Source organism: Pinus tabuliformis, chromosome X (genome assembly GCF_031772625.1).
Source record: "Pinus tabuliformis cultivar Carrire ecotype Pingquan chromosome X, CPIR1, whole genome shotgun sequence".
Taxonomy (NCBI): domain Eukaryota; kingdom Viridiplantae; phylum Streptophyta; class Pinopsida; order Pinales; family Pinaceae; genus Pinus; species Pinus tabuliformis.
This window is the reverse complement of record NC_142308.1, coordinates 1,103,407,044-1,103,432,710: the sequence shown is the minus strand read 5'-3', so window position 1 is coordinate 1,103,432,710 and position 25,667 is coordinate 1,103,407,044. Positions and strand designations below refer to the sequence as shown.

The window sequence follows — 25,667 nt, the reverse complement described above, 5'->3', positions numbered from 1 at the left end:
TCAATAAATGAAATTGGAGTCTTTAGAATGAAACTCAAACTGTCCTTGAATGTAACAATAAGTATTTGAAGCTTCCTAGTAACCGATGAGCATCAAATCAAACTGTGAAAAATTCTTTGCATTATGAGAATTCGGTTGCTCTTGCACTAATCCTTTGTAGTAGTTCCTTGACTTTCCTATAGATATAATTTTAGAAACAATCCTGCTCTTGCAATTCTTATCTATATGGATCATCTTCATCCCCCCCAATTGATAGTTATTTTTCGAGGAAATATAATAGAATTCTCCAATTCCATCATCGCCTTTCAAAATAATGCTTGAGTATTTCTAGGTGATTGTCGAACCAGTCTCTACTCACGTCCATGAAATCCTTGATTTGTATCCATTGAACAAACCTCTTTTCATAATAAAACTATAAATCCCACGTCCACATTCCTCATCCTGAACATGCCAATTCTTTACAATGGAATACTTTATCATTGCTCCCTCAGTGCAATAGAGACCCACTATTGTGGCATGGAGATGATTGGTGTCATAAAATGGTGCAGTGCATCCTTCAATATATGTCACAAAACTTCTCTCACCTCACATAACTCCTCTAACCTATAGCAATAAGAGTCCTCTCAAACTGCCTGGTCTCCATCTCATTCATCCTGAAATAAGTGGAAATTTCCATGGGTGAAAATTTTTTCTTGGGGATTTAATAGAAGGAGCTATCACTAAAAAGAATTTACAATGCAGCATAATAGTTATCAGCAGGAGGAACAACCCTGCCAAGATATTTCTTAACTAGATCAAGATACTCCTAAATGACCTCTTATAATGAACAAAAGATAACCTCAACTACCTATAGAGTCTACCTATGCATGGTAGCAATGAAAACACCATCAAAAACAACATCTACAACAACGTTGGTCAATCTCTTCCTCTAGTCAAGGGCATGCCCATCTTTTGAAAAGTGTCAAGTAGGTTAGGGTCCACCTAATCCAGGATCCTCTTCTTCTTCTACTCTTTCTGTTTAGGTTCAGAATTGATCCAGGTGGCTCCAGAGACACACACAGGACAAACAGGGCTTATGAAAGCTCAAAAATCGAATTGTTTGGATTATGCTCAAACTAGGTTCATGTTAAAGATCTCGTTGTTGTGATCGTAGTGATGTGAACGGTTTGTCAATCTGAGTCCAGATGAGGGAGATAGAGGAATTCAAAGTTTTGGTTGACTTTTGCTGACTCGGCAGGTTAATGGAGACACAATTTTGACTTTTTCCGGTGGACAGAATCTGGCCAACGATAGCCAGATTCCAGGCAAAATTGTCGCCTTGTTAAAATGTCTCCTTCGGCCTAAAATCTAGATTTTTGAAAACAACCATATTGTTTTAATAATAATTAAAAAACTATTTTAAATAAGGGTGGCGGGCCACCAACCCTACCACCCCAAAACTTGTCAACATGATGTAATATTAGGGAGTGGTGGGCTGGCCCTTGGAGCACAGACCCAAACCCATTAAAACAAACAACGCCACATGAAGGGGTATGGACCCGTTGGAGCCGGCGGTAGGTAAGGTGGGCGGGCCGCCCAAGGCAAGTCCAGCCTGACATTTCTTTTTAATTTTAAAGTTTGTTATGTAAGAAAGGAGGAGGCAGGGTTTGACCGCCTGACCTCCTCCATAATAAATGGATCTTCAACCAACCCATCTAACGGAGTTTTTGTAAACTCTGCCTACCTTTGCATATTTAAACCTAGTTCATCAGTGCACCTAAGAAGAGGAGCACACACGTAATTCGAGGCATGGAGGAACCAAGAGTAGGCACAGAAATCAAGGTGAATTTTTTAATTAATTTTTAATGCAGATAGAACCATGATTGAGCGAAATTTCTAGGAGGGTGAAATTTTTGCAGCGTACAAATTCGACAAACTTTATGTTGGTTATACACCTCTCGGCGACACGAACTCAATGGCATAGTCAGTTTCTTGATATGAGCAGAAGATTTGCAGAGGATTCGAAGGAGGGAATCTTTGAGGAATCTAGGGGAATCTAAAAGATTTCTTAAGCCCCAGATTTTCACTTTCTCAGAATTCAAAATTTTGACAGTCAATTTTGCATTATTCGACACCACAAATCTGATGGTGTGTTCAGATTTTCCATTTGCTCATTTCATTTTTTGGCCACTTTTCTAAGTGGAGTGTAGGTGTCAGCATTCGATGCTGGAGCAATCATTTCCATGCGATTCGACGCTATGAGATTGATGGCGTAAACAACTTCAGCCATTTGACATCCTCTTCTTCATATGGCCCTTGGATGTGAGGTATATGCAGTGTGTTCATGTAGTTCTTTTGTCATGCATTGTGCTGCGCAGATCCCCGTTTGATGTTTGACGTGGGATCTTGTTTCTTACTTGTTTTCATGATTCCTGCTTCATGTGATGTGGAATCATCTGTGTGATGTACTTGTTGGCATGATTCATCATGTTTTATTTGAGATCCCTTTGTCGTCATGTTGATGGGATACTTATGTTTTCACCATGTATGTTTGCATTGAGATCCCTTTTATGCCATGTCGGCGGGATGCTTATCATCATCATGCATGAGTTTGTGTCATGTTGATAGGAGTCCTTTTTGACTGAGAGTTCCTGTAGTGGAACATCTCTTGGAGCCACTCCTGTGTGAGGTCATTTTCCTTGTATGATAGTGACATCATCTCTTCTGTATACCATCACTATTGATAGCACTTAATGTAGTGGCCTAGACCATCTTGACATCGAGGCCCGGAGATGTAGTCCCTCCTGGACGAACTCCATTATTAACGGCTTATGTTTTCATGTGTTGAGGAGTGCCATGTCACTCTTATTTACAACATGCACATGTATTCATTTATGTTCTTTTAAAAATGCAATCTAACACATCATGAAAGTAAAAGGTCTTGGAAGGGTCCTTTGTCACACTCGGACATGGATCAAGTGGTATCAAAGCAGTGTTTGCACGGATGTGAATTGTAAGCATGAACAGTGGAACGTGCAGTGACAGAGGATTGAAAATGGATGTATGAAACCATGATCAAAATTTCCAAAAGCATGGAAATAATGTATGAAACTCTACAGAAAGGTACAGAGGAAAAGAAGCGATTTCAACTTCAGTTGCAAGCCACGGAAGAGGCCCTGGAAGAACTGAAGCACACCAAGCAGAATCTTAAAATAGAGAACACTGAATTGAAGATGCTTCTGCATGAAGAGAAAGAGGAGAAACTTAGTTTGCTACGACACTAGAAGCTAAGGATGAGGCATTGGAAAAGTTGTAGCATGACCCATGTGAGGTAAAATGTAATTCTCTGAATTCATGTATGTGTCCAGATGATGATTTTGTTGTTTTTAAAAATCATACCACAGGAATTCACTCCAAACTATTGAAGAAAATGGGGTATGAAGGGAAAGGCTTGGGCATTAATGGCCAAGGCATTGTCAACCCCATCAAAGTGGAAGAATTACCCCGTTAGGTAGGACTTTCGGTATGTGAGAAAAGAAGTTGGGGAATGCATCGAGATAGCAAGCAAATCACCAACAATAGATGATGAGAAGCCCTCATCAATTCTTTCCAAATCGACAGAGGATGTAAAATATGTTGATTTCCTTTTGGTTTCATCTTTACATAGTATGACTTCTGTTGGAGATGTGGAGATCCCAATTATAGGGACAAACATGAGGCTCCTTACCTGGACGAGGCACGAGGAGGAAAAAGAAATCGGTGTTAATAACCAAGGCATAACTCAATCATTGGAGGTTGTGTAGAGACATCAACTTGTAGGTTTGAGATACACTGAAGGAGAATGCATGAAGGTGTCATATTCTTCCAAGACATTGTTGAAATCATCGAGGAAAGAGAATTATGGTTACACATCCCCATCATCCCATGGTAGCGGCCATCATAGGGAAAGAGCTTAGGCAAACTCTCATCTCCATACTTACACAAGAGATGGCAAGGAAAGGTATAATCACTCTCAACATTCGAATGTTCATTTCAATTATAATCATGTTGTTAGTGATGAAAGTAAAACCTGGCATCAAAAAACATGTACTTTTTGTGGATTACATAACCATACATTTTCTAAGTGTTGGAAAAGAATGGTAGCAGACAAAAGGATGAGGCATGAAAGACCCTCTCAATAGCATGTAAAGAAACATGTTAAGAAAATCTGGAGGAAGAAGATGTATTGCATTCATTGTGACAGAAATGGTCATCAAAGAGCCACTTGTTGGAGGCTCCATCCAAAGCAACACCTTAAAGACAAAGTGTTGATACATGAATGAGATGAAACAGTTGCTCGACAAGAAACACCACTAAAGGGAGGCGACCCATTCACATTTATAAGTGAAAAATTGTTTCTAGATATGTTAGCATTTCATGGTCGTGATTTTGTAAATCATGTGTTGCATTTTAAGATGTAAAAGTGATGATGTGTTTTCCATCCCTTGTTTAGCAACAATTATGTTTAGTCTTCTTTTGAGTTGCATGATAAACTATGAAAGTGATGTCGTGTTTCCATCACTTGTCAAAGAAGCAATAGTGTTTGGCCTTATCTTTGTAAATCATGTGTTGCAGTGATGATGTGTTTTCCATCACTTGTTGAAGCAACAATGATATGTTGGCCTTGTTTTTGTAGCTATGGTATTGCATCCATATTGATGTAAACTTGACCACCGAGTATGTGTTTTAAACTCATGGCAAGTGTGGGATGCTTGGGTCATTATTTGGTCATGAAAGTCAAGAATGTAATTTGCAAACAATGTACTACACATTGTAGATATTGTAGGTGTCGGCTCATCGCTTAAGGCTCCGAAGAACAAGGGTGAAGGAGATGGAAGTGAGACCTTCCAAAACATTTGTGATGCGGAAAAGGTACAGGGAAGTTGCAAATTATTTTTCATGCTTTTGGAGGACCAAGAGCTCCTCACTGGGGAGGATTGATCCAGGTGGCTCCAGAGACACACATAGGACAAAGAGGGCTTATGAAAGCTCAAGAATAAAAGTGTTTGGATTATTCTTGAACCAAGTTCATATTAAATATGTCATCATCATGATTGTGGTGATGTAAATGGTTTGTCAATCTGAGTCCGAGTGAGGAAGATAGAGGTAGTCAAAGTTTTGGTTGACTTTTGCTAACTGGGCAGGTTAATGGAGACACAATTTTGATTTTTTCTAGCAGACGGAATCAAGCCAACTCCGGCCAGATTCCAGGCAAAATTGTTGCCTTGTTAAAATGTCTCCTTCAGCCTAAATTCTTGATTTTTGAAAACAACCATATTTTTTTAATAATAATATTTAAAATTATTAAAATAAAGGGTGGTGGGCCACCAACCTCGCCACCCCAAACGTTATCAACATTATGTAATATTAGGGTGGTGGGCCGGCCCTTAGGGCATGGACCCAACCCCCATTAAAACAAACAACACCACGTGAATGGGTATGGACCTGTTGGAGCCAGCGGCAAGTAAGGTGGGTGGGCTGCCCAAGGTGTGCCCAATGTGACCTTTTTTTAATTTAAAATTTTGTAATGTAAAAAAAGGAGGAGGGAGGGTTTGACTGCCCGACCTCCTCTAGAATAAATGGATCTTCAACCAACCCACCTAACAGAGTTTTTGTAAACTCTGCTTACCTTTGATATTTAAACCCAGTTCATTAGTGTGCCCAAGAAGAGGAGCATGCATGTAGTTCGAGGCATGGAGGAACCAGGAGTAGGCACAGAAATCAAGGTGAATTTTTAATTAACTTTTAGTGCAGGTGGAACCATGACAGAGCTAAATTTCTAGGAGGGTGAAATTTTTGCAGTGTCCAAATTGGACAAACTTTATGTCAATCATACACCTCTCGGTGACATGAACTTGATGGTGCAGTCAGTTTCTTGATCTAAGCAGCAGATTTGCAGACGACCCAAAGGAGGGAATCTTTGCAGAATTTAGGGGGAATCTAAAAGATTCCTTAAGCCCCAAATTTTCACTTTCTCATAATTCATAAATTTGACAGTCGATTTTGCACTATTTGACACCACAAATCTGATGGTGTGTTCAGATTTTCCTTTTCTCATTTCATTTTTTGTCCACATTTCTAAGTGGAGTGCGGGTGTTAGCGTTCAATGTGTGAGCAGTCATTTCCATGCGATTTGACACTGTAAGATCGATGGCATGAATAGCTTCAGCAATTGACATCCTCTTCTTCAGATGGCCCCTGGATGTGAGGTATATGCAATGTGTTCATGTACTTCTTTTCCCATGCATTGTGTTGCATAGATCCCTGTTTGATGTTTGATGTGGGATCTTGTTTCTTACTTGTTTTCATGATTCCTGCTTGATGTGACGCAAAATCATTTATCTGATGTACTTGTTGTCATGATTCGTCATGTTTTATTTGATATCCCTTTGTCATCATGTTGATGGGATACTCATGTTGTCATCATGTATGTTTGCATTCAGATCCCTTTTATGCCATGTCGGCAAGATGCTTATCATCATCATCCATGAGTTTGTGTCATACTGATAGGAGTCCTTTTTGACTGAGAGTTCCTGTAGAAGAACATCTCTTGGAGCCACTCTTGGGTGAGGGAATTTTCCTTGTATTATAGTGACATCATCTCTTATGTACATCATCACTATTGACAGTATTTAATGCAGCGACCTACACCATCTTGACACCGAGGCCCGGAGACGTAGTCCCTCCTGGATGAACTCCGCTATCACTGGCTTATGTTTTCATGTATTAATGATTGTCATGTCCCTCTTATTTACAACATGCATATGTATTCATTTATGTTCTTTTAAAAATGCAATCTAACACATCACGAAAGTAAATGGTGTTGGAAGGGTCCTTTGTCACACCCGAACCTGGATCAAGAATAATATCAAAGGTCTTGTAAATTGATGGGTGGGTAAAATTTATCAGACCATTTGGGTTCTTCCATTTTTAATCGTTGTTTGTAAGGATTGAGTCTAAATTGCAAAAGCCATTTAGGTTCCTTCATTTTAGTTGAAATTAACCTAAGCTTTGGAGAGTTTTGAGGTTTAATGGATCTGGGTATATTCTACTTAAAATATAGTAACATGGTTTAAAACTGTAGGCATTGAGACCAGAATCTAAGGATGAAACAGAAAATATTTTATGTTCATGATTACGAGAAATTTTAATTTCATGTAAGAAAGTTTGAGGAAGGTCTAGTATTTGCATCCTACTAGAAAATTTGCTTGCATCACTCGAGCCCTTTGAATTTTGGCATGGTAGAGTCCATTACACAAACAATCAACCACTAAAAAAAGGTGAAAAGAGAAAATAAAATTACATGCATTCTTACCCTAGAAAAGCTAGGGAGGAGTGAACTGATCTATACAATAAGGACATGGAAAATTCTTACTTTTCCATTGCCTTTTGATGAATTATTGGCTATGATCAAGATGTGCATTATCATAATCATTAGACTCTTTCTACAATAAGGGCATGTAAAATACTTACTCATGCATTTTCTTTTGATGAATTGTTGGCCACAATCAAGATCTTCATTATCATAATCATTAAACCCTTAACTCTATATGAAATGTATCCTTTGATCATATAAACCCTCGAAATGTTTTACCCATAAGAACAAAAATAATCTTTAGGAAAAAGGAATAACTCTCTAGAGTCTAAATTCATACCCATGTACAAATGGCCAAAATCTCCACACCCAATGACCTTGCCCTTCCTCCATCTCATCGTTGATGCTCTCCTAAGGTGTTTCCCATGCAAAATCCATCTGGGTTTGAATAACATGAAATCCATAGATCAAATTGATGGTCTTCATTCTTTTGGCATTTCCACGTTGATATCAACAAGGCAGAGAAAAATACAGTGCTACAATGTGATGTTGTAATCTGTGAATATTTTATTTGAACCCAGAGCTAAATTGGAAATGAAAAAGAAAAGAAATATTTATAATGGAAAAAATACAAGAAATATTTATAATATAAAATCAAATATATAAATTTCAATTGGGTTAAATGATTTATTTTTAATAAGAATTTTTTATTTTTGGTTAAGACGCTAAATTAAAAAGAAGAAGAAGAAGTTAAAAATGATATTGGGATGAGTGTAAACATTTAAGTATGGCCTCAATTAATAATAAAAAGTTAAATTAATAAAACTAATAAAATTCAGTTTTTTATATTTTGATTTTGTTATTAACTTGTGAATAAGCTTTATTACAATACCATGGGCCAATATCATGGTTTATCAATACTACAAGTCCAAAAACCATAACTTATTTCACAACCAAATTGTTTTATAGCAATATGACAAGACTCTTAACCATGGATATTCTCCCCCACACTTTGGTAGATACTATTAACTTGTAAAAATTAATCTTTGTTACAATACCATGGGTCAATACCATGGATTATCAATACCACATGCCCAAAAACCATAAATTATTTCACAATCAAAATATTTTATAACAATATGAAAAGATTGCAAACCATGGATATTCACTCTCACTTTACCATGGATATTAAATTGTAAATACCATGGGCCAATACCATGGCTTATCAATACCACATGCCAAAAACCCATAATTTATTTCATAGTAAAAATATTTTATTTTAATTTAATTTTACAACATTTTTTTAATTGAATCTAAAAGGGGGTAAAATGTTACATTTTGAGATATATCTAAACCCTCTATCCTCACAACTATTAAAAATATTCCCACAAAAATTAAATTAAGGTTTTAATAAAATTATGCTAATATGCACGCGCACACACACACACATACACACATATAGAACCGACATAGATCCATCTTAGCTAAGGATCCAAGGGATGAGAACAAGCAAAATGAATAATTATAATGGATTAAATGTAGTGCATGAATTTTTAAAGTTTTTTCATTATTTTATTTTCTTTGACATGATTGATCCAAAATATAGGTTTAATATCTTACAACCAATTAAGTTTTTTTAATTTAGATAATTTCTTAAACACAATAGAATGTGATCAAATTTAAGAGAGAGTTGGAGAGGGGGCAGAGAGAGGGAGGGAAATAGTGAAAAAATTGAAGGGTAGAGAGAGAGAGAAAGAGAGATTGACAGGGGGAAGAGAGAGTGAGGTGGGAGAGAGGGAGAGAGAGGAAGGGAGAGAGAGAGGGAGAGAGAGAGAGAGAGATGGAGTTGAAGTGGGAGAGAGATGGAGGAAAGAACAAAGACATCGAGAGATAGAAGTGGAGAGAGAGAGGAGTGAGAAGGGAGAGATGGAGAGAGAGTGAGGGAGAGAGGAGAGGAGGGAAGAGAAAGAACATGAGAGGACAGAGATAGGGATAGAAATGGAAGGGAGAGAGATGGAGAAGGATGGGAGGGGGAGATATTATTACAGTTGGACGAAAGAGAGAGAGAGAGAGAGAGGGAGAGTGACTTGGGGGGGGGGAGATAGAGGGAGGTGGGAGATAAGAGATAGAGAGGAAGCAATATAGAGATGAGGATAGAGAGATGGAATTGGAAGGGGAAGGAGGTGGAGGGAACAAGAAAAATAAGAGGGAGAAAGGTGGAGAGAGAGAGGAGGTGACAAGGGATTCATGGATAGAGAGTGAGGGAGGGAGGAGAGCAAGAGGGAATAGAGAGAAGGTTATAGATAGAGAGGGAAAGAAGGGGAAGATAAAGATAGACAGAGAAGGGGAAGAGAGGGAGAGAGTGTGTGTGTATATTTGGGGGGTGAGATAGAGAGAGGGAATAAAAAAGAGACACAAATACAAACATAGATATTATATAGTATTATACAACCAACCTAGATCCATATTAACCCTATAACTATCAAGTGTTGAGAGGGATCCAATCTCTCTAAGCGAAAACATTTCCTCAAGCTTTTGCACTAGAAAAAAAAGTTTGCACCTCGAGAGATTGGATCCCTCTCGGCACTTGATATTTCTAGGGTGAAGATGGATCTAGGTCAGTTAATATCAAATTAAAGTAGTTTTTATTTGATATTATAGTCTTAAAAATTAAAATTTCTCTTCAAATTAATTTCAAATCGGAACTAGATCCAATCACATTCATTGAATAGATTTTTAAAAAATACATAAAATAATTTTTTTATTAAAAAATATATTTTTAAAACTACAAATTATTAGAGATAGTTAATAAAAATTTGGCTCATATATACACCATGTGAGGATGAAGAAGTGTTTAAGGAAGGACAACCTTTCAATCCCCTATCACTTGTAAGTTTAGATTGCTTGACACAATTAAGATGACTAACATAAAAAATGATTCATATTATTGTAGTACTTGTTAGGTAGTTGTATTTTTGTTCTTAGACTAAATTAGTCATTCATGTTAGTCATTTTAGTTGTATTACTTATTATCTAGTCACATATTTTAACTGGCGACTAAATTAGTGATTTATGTTAGTCGTTTTTAGTTCGGTCACTTAAGATTCCTCATTTTTGGTAGTATTTCACTTGGAAGAGCTGTGGTGACTAACGTTTTTAGTCACCTAGTCACTAATTTCTCATTTTCTACTAGTGTGTGCACACTACCATCAATATATTGAATGGGAAATCCGAGAGGATTTTCCTCATTGTCATTATCTCCATCCATTTATTCTACATTAGTTTCCATGTCTTCTTCTTTTACCTGCAAAAGCGGATGGTGATGTGGCTCTTAGTGCACCACGTGATCAAATGGAGGGTTGGGTTAGTGTTAGAGAATTTTTTTGTTTTTATGATTGAATGAAAACACTAATGCATTTCACTTTTTTGTTTTTGAAATGAAATATGCCTAATGCAAATATTTTTTTGTTTTTGAAAAGAGTAAAAAAAAATGAGTCAAATAGGGAAGAAAAAAATGAATACTTTGACACCTCCCCAACAACAGCTCCAAAAATTTATGAGCCTTGGTATTGCAACAATAATATTGCAACTCCCAAGGCTACCAACTTAATTATCAAAATGGGGGTCGTACAAAGTTAGACACTATATGAGCAACATAAAATGTGTTCTTCCTTTGATGTCATGACGTACTAGAGTGAATGTAAGGAAATGAAATCCTAAACTAATTTCATAAATGAAAATTTTACTTTGGAAAAGAAATTAATCCTAAGCAAGAACAACAAATTGTAACTCAAATCCTAAGAGCATGAATTCAAATAAGTAGGCCTAATCCACATTGTAAAAAGGCATGTCATAATTGGTTTTTTTTCTTCCTCAACCATAATTTAGAGCCTAGGGGTCATTATTCAACCCTAAGGGACCAAAACCAATATTTTTGAGCAAATTTAGGCAAGTATATACATGCTAGAAAAGCACTACAAGAAGCAACAGATTTAATACACGAAACTATAATTCCCTGAATGACCAACCAAATCAAATCTAAATTGGATGGAAAAAAAAAATTATTACCTAGGATGTCTTAGGTCTCCCTTCCAAGTGGAATCACTCACAAAGACATTTTTTAACCAGTGCTAACAAATAGGAGAAAATTACTAGTCTAAAATCTAGAAATTCGAGAACTAGTGAGCTAGTAAACCTATCAAATGCCTTACTTAATCATCTACAAATCAAATGGGGTAATTTTTTTATTAAATATAATGTTTTTATGATATAATTCAAGTGTAATCAACTCGATTTAATCTCGTAAGAATGATCTAAAAAATAGCATAAATTTATTGTTATTTGCCACAAGGGACTTCCAAAAAGCTAGATTTAGTAATAAGAAAGCTAATCCAATTATGTCAATGATTACTTTGACCTTAAAAATATATTAAAATTATTAAAGGATGTTTTTCATCCTAAAAAATAACTTACATCAACCATTTAACCCAATCTCGTGAAAGAAAATCATTAATACTAAACATAGAAAATTTTAGGGGCAAATGTTCGCCCTTTGGCGAAATTAAGGGGTTTTAAATTTTTAGTGGGCGAATATTTTGTATCATAGTACATTTTTACAAATCACCTCAAATATCCCACCTTATTTTAAGGGAGAGGGTAAAAAAGGTAAATTTAGCCCTTGAAATTAGGAGTTACAACCTTCCATTCGCCCATTTTCAAGAATAGGTTTTATTTAAGTGAATCCTATGGGCCAAAGGCCCAAATACCATATTTATAAAAGAGGTATGGTAAATTAATAAAAATATAAATAAATGAGAGGTATGGTAAATAAATAAAACATTTTTTATATTTACTCCATAAGTCACCTTATATACATGCAAGGGTGTAAACAAATAAAAATATAAGTAAAGTGGAGGTATGGTAAATAAATAAAATGTCTTTTTATACTTACCAAAAGGTATGGTAAATAAATAAAAATATAAATAAACTAGACGCATGGTAAATAAATAAAACCTCTTTTTATATTTAGTCCATAACCCTCGTTCTATTTATGAAGGCTCAAGAAAGAGGTTTTATTTAAGTGAATCCTATGGGCCAAATACCATATTTGTAAAAGAGGTATGGTAAATTAATAAAAATATAAATAAACGAGAGGTATGGTAAACAAATAAAACATTTTTTCATATTTACTCCATAAGTCACCTTATATTTACGAACACTCAAAAAATGTGTTATATTTAGGTGAAACCTATGGGAAAAATACTATGGGACAAATACCATGGACTAGATTGTTATTAATACCATGCAGAAAAACATTATTAACCCTAATATTATTATTAATAAAAATAAAAATGGCACATGGTATTGACCCATGGTATTCACCAAAATGGCACATGGTATTGACCCATGGTATTCACCTGGAATGTAGCCTATTTAAATGGGGGAATTAAACCAGCATAGATCCATCTTTACTCTGGATCTACTAACCCCCGAGAGGTATCAAATATCGTGATATGCAAATACCATGCAAAAAAACATTATTAACCCTAATATTAGTATTAATAAAAATAAAAGTGGCACATGGTATTGACCCATGGTATTCACCAAAATGGCACATGGTATTGACCCATGGTATTCACCTGGAATGTAGCCTATTTGAATGGGGGAATTAAACCAGCATAGATCCATCTTTACTCTAGATCTACTAACCCTCGAGAGGTATCAAATATCGTGATATGCAAACTAGCATAGAGTGAAAAAATATTTGATCCGATCAAGAGTAAAAATGGATGTTGTAATTTAATGTATGTTAAACATTTTAGCTTGGTTAAAATAAAAATCAACTATTAATTTTATTAATTTTTATAAATTACTAATAGTAATTTTTAAGCTCCAGGTTTATGATAACCCATGGTATTGGCCCATGGTAATACCATGGTATTCATGTGAGCATAGACTATTTAAAGGGGAAATTCTATCATCTTAGATCCATCTTAATTCTGGATCTACCAAGTGCTCAAAGGGATAAATAGATTTCAGCCCCCTAAGAGTGGTAGATGTGGAGTTAAGATGGATATAGGTTGGTTTTTATGATAATGAAGATATTAAATAGACTTAGGAAATTATATTGTAAAAACATCTTAAGGTGAATGGTTAAACCATAGACATTGGACAAGTATATTTGTATACTTCTATTTTACACTGAAACAAATCCAGGGCTAAAAGGAATGGATTGATTGCACCAGGCATCCTTCTATAACTTTCCAACATATGCTGGAGTAAACAGATTGTAATTTGGGTAATTTTTCTAATTGCAAACAGGAACATACATGTGTATTGGCAGGGTGGTTACGAGGTCCCTAAAAGTGATGAATTTGAATTTTTCTTGGTTTTATATATAGTATTAGGTTTTTTCTCATGCTTTCTGTGAATGGCACGGGTAAATTTTATCCTACACCCACTAGGTTATCGATATGTAATTTCGGTAATTTTGATTTCAAAAGATATTTTAAAGAAATTCAATGGTTTCATTTGTGTATTCAATAAACACAAGATTTTATAATTGAGTAAAATATTCGCCATGCCTGGTGAGAGATTCGCCAAAAAATTATATATACATATCATATTATTGATAAAATCGCCTTCCATTTTTCCTATATACCATGGAGATTTTCCCATTTATTATACATGTAAATTTAGGGCGGGTTCTTAAAATTTTCCCTGATACTAAATGCAGAAATGGAAAAAAATAATAATAAGAGATGCATGTGAATAAGAAGTAAAATGAAGAAAATAAATGATACAAAAGGGATCTGAGGCTCGTGGGATGGCCAAGACCAAGGAAACTCCGATTCCTATGAACAATACCAATATTTATAAGCTTAACACGTCACCAATATTCATTATTTCCATCCATATAATTACATCCCTCCAGAAAATGGAAGTGGAGCTGCAAAAATATGACTTACCTCCACAAGAAGACTAATAAAAATCAATCCCTAGAGAAAAATTCGACTTGGTACTTATAAAAAATGATTAGAAATAATTCCCCATTAAAGGAGGAAGCTTTCCCCACCAAAATCCTTTGATTAGTGGATCTGGTTCCCAATATTAGCAATCTGCATTAAATGGTAGGGAACACATTCCTAAATTTTATCAATCATTCAAGCTCCACAATTTGTGCCATAAATCCATAACATATTGTTGATTTATTATTTAATATTGATCCTCCTGTAGTAGGGAGAAAGTCCCTAAATTATCTCTTCCTCCAAATCTTCATAATCTTCCTAATATTCTCAGAATATTCCACAAAAATAAATAATATTAGGCACAAATATGAAATTATTGACGAACCTTCCTAATGAACATATTAAAGTTAAGAATACATTATCGAATGAAATAATATAGCTTTATTGTTGCAAATGATGGTCATATGGGCCTTAATTTATGTCTAATTTAGAGGTCCATCCCATAGTGTCCACTAGCTGCACCACCATGAGCTTCTACTAGAATCATCTATCTTTCATGTTTAAGAACATATCTATGTAATATTTCATATGGTCCCATCTTATATAACTATCCTGGTATGAATGAAAAGTGAACTTAACCACTAATTGTTTCTTTTGTTGCATATTATATTGTGAAGGAGTCATCCCTGTGGTAAAAAAATCAATGAAATCTACAAAGTGGTCTTTTGCAACTCTGATTGCAAATAATTGCGCATCAGAGAGATTATCATAAATGCTGGTTGGTTCTTCCCCTATTTAAAATATTGATAGATGATTAGGTCATGCATTCAATCTTCCTTGTTTAAGAATGATTTCAAAGTCACATTCTTCAAATAATTTTAACCACGTGAAAATTTTTCTTCTTAAGACAAGCTTATTAACCAAATACTTCAGTGCAGAATGATCTGTAAACATTTTTAAGTGTGATCCCAGAAAATAATGTCTAAACTTCTACAAAGCATACACCATGCGCATTCCTTCACTTTCTATAGTGGTGTATTTTTTCTCTACTTTAGATAACTTTCTATTTGCAAAAGGTATAGGGTGATAAATTTCTCCTGCACTAGGTTGTGCCAATACTACTCTGAAATCTATACAAGCGGCATCCACATGGACATGGAATTCCTTATTCCAATTAGGGAACAATAATATAGGCACATCTACCATTTCTTCTTTTAGTATGTCTAGCCTCTTCTGACATTCTTCATTCTGTTGAAAAGTTACATCCTTCTTTAACAATTTCTCCATAGGCACAGTAATTTGTGCATATCCCTTGATGAATTTCTTATAATACCCAGTATGTACCAATGTAGTGTGAAGTTGCCTTGTTGTCTTAGGTGGAGGAAAATTCACAATAATAACAATCTTAGCAAGGCCCACCATTAGTCCTTGTTTGCAAACAATATGTCCCAATAATATTGCCAAAGGATACATAAAATATGCACTTCTTTAAGGTCAAACAGATCTGATATTTTCTACATCTGTCTAGCATAAGTATTAAACTTCTAATATGTTTTCTTAGAAACCCAAATACTATCCAACCATTAAAATATACCTCCAAAGAATTGTGGATATATTCCTTAAAATATGCAACCACCACTCTAGAAAAGATACCAGGGGCATTTTTAATCCAAAAGGAATTACAGTGTATTGACATGAGCCCCATTTTTTAGCAAATGTGGTCTTATGTCCATCTTCAGGTGCAATCCTAATCTGATGATAACCTGAAAATCCATTTGTAAATGAGTAAGTTTATTGACCTCCTACATTTTCTAGCACCTCATATGTGAAAGGGGTAGGGAAGGGATCATGTAAACATGCATCATTTAACTTCCTCATATCAACACAGATCCTAATCTCTCCTTGAGTCTTATTTTCTTGCACCACCATAGGACTCACCCATTCTGATTCCTCTACTAGTTCAATAATTCATGTTGTTATCATCTTCTCTAGTTTTTCTATAACTTTTTCCTTATACTTCCGATTCGGCCTATAAGGTCTTTGCTTAACTAGCTTCGAATTAGGCTTAAGGGGAATATTCATAACTCCAAGATCTCCTATTATACCTTTCATCTCTAAAACTTGGTGGGAAATAGTTCTTCATATTCATGAAGTAGCTATGTAAATTTACTGACTGTCTCTTCATCCTAATAGTCTCCTATTGTTGTAAAATTAGGTTACTTCTCTGATCCTATGTTCACCTTCTCAGTATTTAGTGGATTTATTATATTTGCTATCTCTAAATTAGGTCCATTTAATTCACAGTATCCTTCTGATTCTACTATGCCGATGTTGCGAGGATCTTCTTCTTCCTCTACAGTAAGCTTATAGAATTCTAATGCATTTTCTATCTACACAGCCCAATTAGGTTGTTGCCATGTTAGTGGGGTTACATTCTCAAAATTGTTCTTCTTAATTGTCTAAAGGGCCGAATCTATGTATGAGAAATCATCCTCAAAGCTAAATGTTAATATGAAAACATCAACCATGTCTACCAAGTTTACTGTACCATGTCGAAGCTTTGTTTCTAGCTACCAGTTCTATCCCAATGTATGAATGAATCCATCTACCCATTCTTGTTGTGAAATATCCTTCCATGTTGTAGTGCATATATGGATATGATTCCTATGATTAATTTCACCATCATATTTTATCTCTATTTGTGTATCTATATGTCAAAACCTTATCCACATCAATCTTTGACATTCCCACTTGTTATGAAACTAGCTCAAAAAAAAAGATAGAAAAGATAGATCAACGCCTTAGAATTCAGCCTCTTTGATGGGGCAACCTTCTTTACATTACATAAATGAACAATTCTTGGATGATTCAAATGACAAAACCTCCTTTCTATATATAGGAGTCTAAGGAGTCACAATATAACCTAGCCGACCTAACAATATTAATATAAAGCCACAAAAATAACAATAGAGGGATTCTATGGGGCACAGTAATAACAATATGGGGACAATAGGGGCACAACAATATTAATAAGGGATACAACTACAATAGTAATGGGGTAATCACTAGTATTATAGGGACCCAACATGCCCCTCTACTTCAAAAAAGTGTTGTCCTCAATGCTTGAGTAGTTTTGGATGGTTCTGTATAAAATTCTCATCCTCCCATGTGGAATCTTTAGCAGATAAGTTCTTCCACTTGATAAGATACTCTGAAATTAATCGATTTCATAGCTCTCAAGTTCTTGTTTCTATGGCTACTTCTGGTTCCAATATATTTTTTCCTTCCTCATCAAGTTCTAACAATATTGTTTGAACTGGGAGCTTGTCGCCTATAACCTTCTTTAAACATGAAACATGGAAAACTAGGTGCAATCGAGAAGCTACATGAAGCTCCAATTTGTATGCCATAGTACCAATCTTTTGCAACACCTTGTATGAACCATAATACTTTGGTGATAATTTATTATCCTTCTTAGCATGCTTGAGGGACATTTGCTTATATGGTTGTAGTCGTAGGAATACCCAATCACCTACATCAAAAATTCTTTCGCTGTGATGTTGATTTGCCTATTGTTTCATTCTATTCTGTGCCAACATGAGGTTATCCTTTAAGAGTTCAAGGACTTGTTTTTGTCGTTCGATTTGATGTTCCACTACTTGAACCTTATAATTTTCGCTTAAATATGATGTGATGGATGGTGGTTGAAATCCATAAAGTGCCATAAATGGGTTCATTTTTGTTGATGTATGGAAGGAAATGTTATACCACCATTTAGCCAGAGGCAACCATTTGACCCATTGTGTTTGTTTATCAGATACAAAGCAACGAAGATATCCTTCCAAACATTTTCTTACTATCTCAGTTTTCCCATCAGATTGAGGATGATAAGATGAACTATGAGCTAACTGAGTACCAAGACAAGAAAATAATTCTATCCAAAAATTTCCAGTGAAAATGGGATCTCTGTCACTTATAATAATCTTCGGGTTTCCATGTAGCTTTTGAATTGTTTCCATAAATGTAGTAGAAACTATACTAGCTTTAAATGGATGTGATAATGCACAAAAGTGTGCATACTTGGTAAGTCTGTCAACTACCACCATGATGACACTCTTTCCCTTAGACTTGGGTAAACCTGTGATAAAATCCATTGAAACCTCCTCCCAACGTTGGCTTGGAATGGATAAAGGTTGTAATAGACCGAGTGTCTTAATTATTTCAACTTTATTTTGTTGGCAAACCAAACATTCTGCCACAAACTTTTGAATATCCGATTTAAGGCCATCCCAAAAAAATTCCTTCTTAACCCTATGGTAAGTTTTTAAAAATCCTGAGTGCCCTCCTAAGGGAGAAGTGTGCAATTCCATAAGAATCTTTTGTTTTAGTTGGGAATTGTTACAGAGGTATAAGCGATCTTTGTACCATAACGAATCATTTTTCCAGCTAAATGTTTCAGACGTACTGGAATCTTGTTGTAACTTTCGAATAAGTGCCCACACTTCTTCGTCATTCTTTCATTCCTCCCTTGCTTCGTTTATCCAATTTGGTTGGATAATAGAAATGGCACACAACAATGCTTCCACATCCTCATCCTTTCTTGAGAGTGCATCTACCACCACATTTTGCTTCCCTTTTTTGTAGATGATTTCAAAGTCATAACCCAACATCTTTGTGACCCACTTTTGTTGCTCTTCAGAGGATAATCTTTGTTCTAAAAAGTATTTAAGGCTATCATGATCCGTTTTTACCTTGAAGTGTCTTCCCATTTGGTAGGGTCGCCATTTCTTAAGTGCATGGAGTATTTCCAACATTTCCTTCTCATAAATAGCTTTGTGTAAAAACTTTCCCTTGATTGGATGACTTTCAAAAGCAATGGGTCTTTCATCTTGCATTAAAATAGCACCAATTCCATTTCCTGAAGCATCACATTCCACAATAAAGGTTTTTGTGAAGTCAGGTGTAGCTAAGACCAGTGCTTTGAACATTGCCTCTATAAGATGTTCGAAGGCCTTTGTTGCTTATGGAGTCCATGAAAATCCATCTTTCTTCAATAATGTTGTTAGAGGTGCTGCTATTCTCCCATAATTATTAACAAACTTGTGAATACCTTGTCAACCTGAGAAATCTTTGCAGATGCTTTACGGATGTGAGGATTATCCATTCCTTAATGGCTTTAATTTTGCTAGGGTCTACCTTAACTCATTCATGAGGTACAATATGACCCAGATATTCCACTCTTGTACTCCAAAGAAACATGTGGATGTTTTTGCATATAATTGTTTCTCCTCCAATAGTTGTAGCACCCTGTCAACATGTTCAACATGATCCTTCCAAGACTTCTTGTAGATTAGTATATCATCAAAAAATACTGACACAAATTTTCCAAGAAATGGTTTGAAAATGGAATTCATCAAACCTTGAAATGTTGAAGGTGCATTGGTAAGGCCAAAAGGTATGACAAAAAATTCATAATGACCCTTATGATTTCTAAATGTTGTTTTCAGAATGTCTTTAGTCTTCATTCTGATTTGATGATATCCTGAACAAAGATCCAACTTGGTGAAGTCAATTGATCCATGCAAGTCATCCAGTAATTCATTAATAACATGAATGGGAAACTTATCTTTAATAGTGAGCTTGTTGAGCTCCCTATAATCCAGACACATGCACCATGATCCATCCTTCCTGTGCACCAATAATACTGGAGCAGAGAAAGAACTTTGACTCGGTTGAATTATACCAGCCTCTAGCATTTCTGCAACCATACGTTCAATTTCACTCTTTTGGGCATAGGGATATCTGTACGGCTTGATGTTTGGAGTAACACTTCCTGGAATCAGATGAATAGCATGATCATGATCACGAATAGGTGGGAGACCTTTGGGAGTCTCAAATACCTTGGAATGATTGTCCAAGACTTTTTGGAGATCTGGAGAAATAGATGATTCCAATGTGGAAACATCTAGCAAACATAATTGTGCAATTACACCTCTTTGTTCCTTTTTTAGAAGCTTTGTCATGCCGTTAGAGCTGATTATCTTTCCCAGTTTCCCTGCAATACCCCTTAATTCAACCTCCTTTCCTTCCACACAAAATTTCATGAAAAGTTCTTGAAAATTAAAAGCTATTGTACCCAAGGATTGTAGCCATTGGACTCCTAGTACAACATTAGCACCTCCCATTGGAATGGAAAGCATTGGGCTAGTCAATACATATTCTCCCATGGATAGCTTGATATTATGGCACTTTCTAGAGCAATTTATTGTTCCTCTAATTTCAGCCATCACTTGACATTCTGGTGCTAGATATAAGAAGCAATTCAATTCTTTTCCTACCTTACAATGAATAAAATTGTGGGTACTTCCTGAATCAATCAACACTATTACCTTTTTATTCTTGATTTGTCCTTCTATCTTGATGGTTTGAGGAGTGGTAATTACTGCCAATGCATTACAAGATATGGTCGGATTCATTTCTTCTTTATCTAAGCTTTATTCCTGCAGTATATCCTCTTCTTTTGACCTTTCTTGCTCCTTTTCTTCTTCCTCTTCACAGTCTATGTAGAATAATTTCTTCTCAGCACACTTATAATCTTTAGTGTATTTGCTATCACAACTGTAACAAAGCCTTTTACTCTTTTTTCTTCCAATTGTTGTGGTTTTAACCTTATAGATTGTGGAATACTAGGGGAAACAACACTTCCATCTTTATAGTTGTGAGTGGTATGCTTCCTAGTTACCATAATTTTGCTTTCCATTTTTCTTGCTAACCTAAATGCCTTCTATAATGAATCATGTTCCCAAAGGCGAACATCATGTTGGATATTATCCTTTAAAGTCCCTATGAACACACAATCTTATGCTCCTCTGGAATATTTTTTACCCTTATGTTCAATTTTTGGAACTCCTCAATGTGCTCCATTATTGAACCCTTTTGTTTGAGACTTATCAATTGGCTAAAAAAAGTGTTGCTTTTTGTATCCTCATAATGTGCTGTCAATTCTTCCGTAAAACTTGCCCAAGTGATAATTTTCTTATGAGAGCAAAGCCATTGATACCATACAAACTGATTTGGTTCCAAATATAAAGTTGCAATACGTACCTTTTATGTGTTTTGGACATTATAGAGATCGAAAAATTGCTCCATTTGTAATATCCATGTTGCGGGATCCTTGCCATCAAACTTCCTCATATTGATTTTTGGAATATGGTGGGTCTTTGATCCCACATTAGAGTCTATGAAATCATGATAAACATTTGTTTTGTTAGCATCATGAGTTTCCTTTACTACCTTTTCACCATTGGTAAGTATTTCTTGTAGAAAATTTGTCAAATCTGTCTTCAAATCTGCCATGTCTCTCTTCAAATCTGCTTCAAATATATCTTCAAATCATCTATCTTAGCTTCCACACCATTTATCTTAGATTCCACACCATTTATCTTAGCTTCTGTTAGCTTTTGTGAGAGTGACATTTGTTGCACTTGGTCTTGTAATTTTGATATATCATGTAGCATTTCTTGCTCTTCTTCATGAGTCATGCTAGAGCTTTCAGGTTTCTTACTAGGTGTCTACTATTTTCCAAAGCAAGCTTAAGAAAAAATTTAAAAAAATCTACACACCTATTTTTCACTTTGTAGGAGCTTGATATTGCCTCTGATGTATCTCTGTACTTTTGAATCATCCAGTTCTAAAATTGTGACCTGTAGTAGCCCTCTATGTCCTTTTTCCAATGCCACCAGTTTGATCCAAATTGGATTCTCCAAGGAAGAGTTATGCGAAATCTCCCACAGTGACCTAATTATGGACTAGTTCAGTAGAGAAAACTTGTACAACATGCCATGAGTCAATGTTTCAACCTTTGGCTCTGAAAAATATATACAAGAAACTATAGTCCGTCCTCTTTCTGTACCTTCTTATGAAATTTAAATCCAATGCTTAGAGAGAAATTTATGACGATTTTCCCCAAGTTACCTGTTTGGAATGTAATTCAGGAGTCTGCAAAAAGACAAACTTCCTCAAATCATATATCCACAAATATAGTGCAAAATGTTCTGAAATTTGGACCCAAGGTTCAGCGTGATTTCTTCTCAAATTGGTTTTTGTTTTAGCTTCTGAAACTTCACAGAAAAAGGTTATAGCGAAAATTCCACGATGACCTATTTGGAGCAGCGAAACCCTAGAATCCAAAGCTCTGATACCAAATGTTATGAAACTAGCTCAAAAAAAAGATAGAAAAGATAGATCAATGCCTTAGAATTCAGCCTCTTTGAGGGGGAAACCTCCTTTACATTACATAAATGAACAATTCTTGGATGATTCAAATGAAAAACCTCCTTTCTATATATAGGAGTCTAAGGAGTCACAATATAACCCAGCCAACCTAACAATAATAATATAAAGCCACAAAAATAACAATAAAGGGATTCTATGGGGCATAGTGATAACAATATGGGGACAATAGGGGCACAACAATATTAATCAGGGATACAACTACAATAGTAATGGGGTAATCACTCGTATTATAGTGACCCAACACCACTAGCCTTCTATATTCTTCTTGTGTGCACCCCACCATCTAGTAGGGGTGGCTTTCAAGGCTATATCCAAAGCTAACAGCCTTTAATTTTCTAGAACCTGTTCTTCATAATCATCAAGAAAATTATTTACATAATCCAAGCCATCATAGGAAGGAATATTAGATACTTCAAATATCAGATGACGATCTGATTTGGTAATTCTTGCACATCACCTTGTGGATACTTCATGTAGCCTACTCTGTTGGTTTTCCAATTCTTCTTGTGAGTCTGAGATACAAGAACTATCATGATCCCAAGTGAGCTTTCCTTATACAGTACGGTTAACCCAATCTTGTTCCTCTACTGTCATTTGATATATATTATATATATTAGATGCACAATATTCTTCTCTAACTAGTTCTATATATCTTAGTCCTTCTAGTGGATCCAAGCGAAAAATTACTCTCATATTATTCCCTTCAAGTATCATTTGTCTCCTCTTCAAATTAATTATAACCATATTGTCAAATTCCCAATCAAGTCCAAGAAATGCACGATAAGGGTTACTCTCATCAACGATCGCTATTACGTCAAAATCAACAATAGTGTGAACTGCTTCAATGTCCACTGTTACACTTGGTAGTCTTCCTAAGGGGAAGATACTTTTCTGATTTTCCATCCTTAATTAAATAGATGTCTAATGTAGCTTTGAATTACCTATTAACTCGCATGTCTTCTTCGTTAAGACATTAGAATTAGATCCAAGATATAGGATAACTTGATTGATGTCATATACCCATATATGTGCACTAAGCCTCATCTCTCTTCAAGTTCTCTTTTTTGGATGCAAATTATTAACTATGTGCATCTCACTTCGTAGTGTTTATTTGGATGTGAAAGAATCTATCAACTCTTGAAGCCCTTCTACAACCTTTTGATCGAGCTTAATAATTCTATACAAGTTTGCAGAGAAGACTTTAAAATACATGCTTGATTTACTGAATCTTAGTCTTGTGTCAGAGCTTGATCATTTTTCAAAGCTTGGTTCTGCGTCAAATCTTGACTCTATATCAAAGTTGATGACACATCGTAGCTAGTTTTCTTCATTGGCTTCACATTAGAGGTCAAAGCTCCAACATCCATAAAACTTGGATTTTCTTCCATAAATACTTATTTTTCCTTCTGAATATAAAAAACATGATTTTTTCAACATTTTTTCTAACCCATGTACTTTTAGATTATTTCTTCTCATCTACTTGATCACTTCCAATCACAACTCCACTTCTAGTGAAAATATCAATTCAAGGTTCATCGGTCCACCTTTCAGTAGTCATCATTTGAATATTCTATGTCAACTATTGATTCATTTTTTCATTCATGTTTGCCATAGGTACATGGAATTCTTCAATTGCATGGTCAAAGGATTTACAATACTTACATGTCTTTGTAGGGTTATGACAATCTCTCACAAAATGACCTGCCTGGCCGAAGTTATAGCAAATGAATTGTACAGGTCCTTGGACAACTCCAACACCTCAACCTCTTCCTTGGTAGCCTCCTCAACCACCCCATTGTCCACTGCCTTCATGTCCATGTTCTTATCCTTTCATTCTATAAGTGTTAGCACCATGCTTCATCATTAGTTCATAAGTTCAAAAATTATTCTCATCATGTGCTACTGATTTACTAAATTTGCAATATAGGTTCCATGGAGTCTGCACATATTTTTGTAACGGGTAACAGTATTCTAAGTGATGTTGGCATCTAGTTCTACATATCTCCCACCATCGTCTGGATTCTACATTTAAAGGATTCAGTGCCCCACTAGCCATGTAATCCATAAAGGTAGGACAATGGTCTTTAGAATGACCCTCTGATATGCATTTTGTACACCATTCTTCTTCTCTGACTTTTTTTCTTTTCTTGATATCTTGTATCTACAGCGTTAGGTTCGCCAACTGACTTTGAATCAGTTGCATACCTACATTCGCATCTCCTATAGGTGAAGCTTCCAACTTCATCAGAATATGTAGAGCTCTGGCTTGACTTGTTATATTTTGTCGTATCAATGGTAATATGATATGCTGCAACAACACAGCTATAAACCATTCTTGATGTTGCTGCAAAGTTATATTGAAGCTCACATTATCCAAAAATTCCTTAAATCTCTGATCAGGTTCCCAAACAGACTTAATATGTTTTCGTTTAATTTCTTTTAACATAGTGATACACTGCAACTGAGACTTCGACTTCTTAAATTCTCTTATCAGTGTTGCTTTAGTATTTGCAAATGTTCTAATATGATTATTTGAATACTTCATATACCATGTCAATGCTCTATTTTGGAGCATTCTAATGAGTTCTGATTTCTTTATATTTTCATCATTGATCTTCTTCGTGGTCCATACAACTTCACATGAAAACCAAAACTATGTTGGATCCTCTAATCTAGTTCCTTTGAAAACAGAAAGATTAATATCATCAAGCATATTTTTTCTTGGGGGGGAGGGTGAGAGCCAGAAACACCCTCGCTATTACCAGATTCTATCTTCTGTGAACTCTCATGCTGGAAGGGTGAATACTATGAAGCTACATGGGGTTTATGAGGATGATTATCTTTTCTTTCACTTTCATATTCACTCAACAAAGGACTATATTGAGTCTCTACAAAGATCTTTGGGTCTTGTACATGAGCTCTCTTTCTCATATCTATTCTATATCTCTTTCCACTTAACGTTGTTCCAACCAATTTCTTAGATTTATTCTCTTTTTTTTCCAAACATAAGTAAAAAAACAATCCGGTTGCATCCGTAAAACTCCCTTTCCACATAGAAGCATCTTAATCCA

At 35.4% G+C, this 25,667-nt stretch overlaps 1 pseudogene; it reads right to left on the bottom strand.

Annotated features, from left to right (window-relative positions):
- Positions 1-24,414, bottom strand: LOC149143668 (iron-sulfur cluster assembly SufBD family protein ABCI8, chloroplastic pseudogene; annotated as a pseudogene).
- Positions 24,415-25,667: the final 1,253 nt, after the last annotated feature.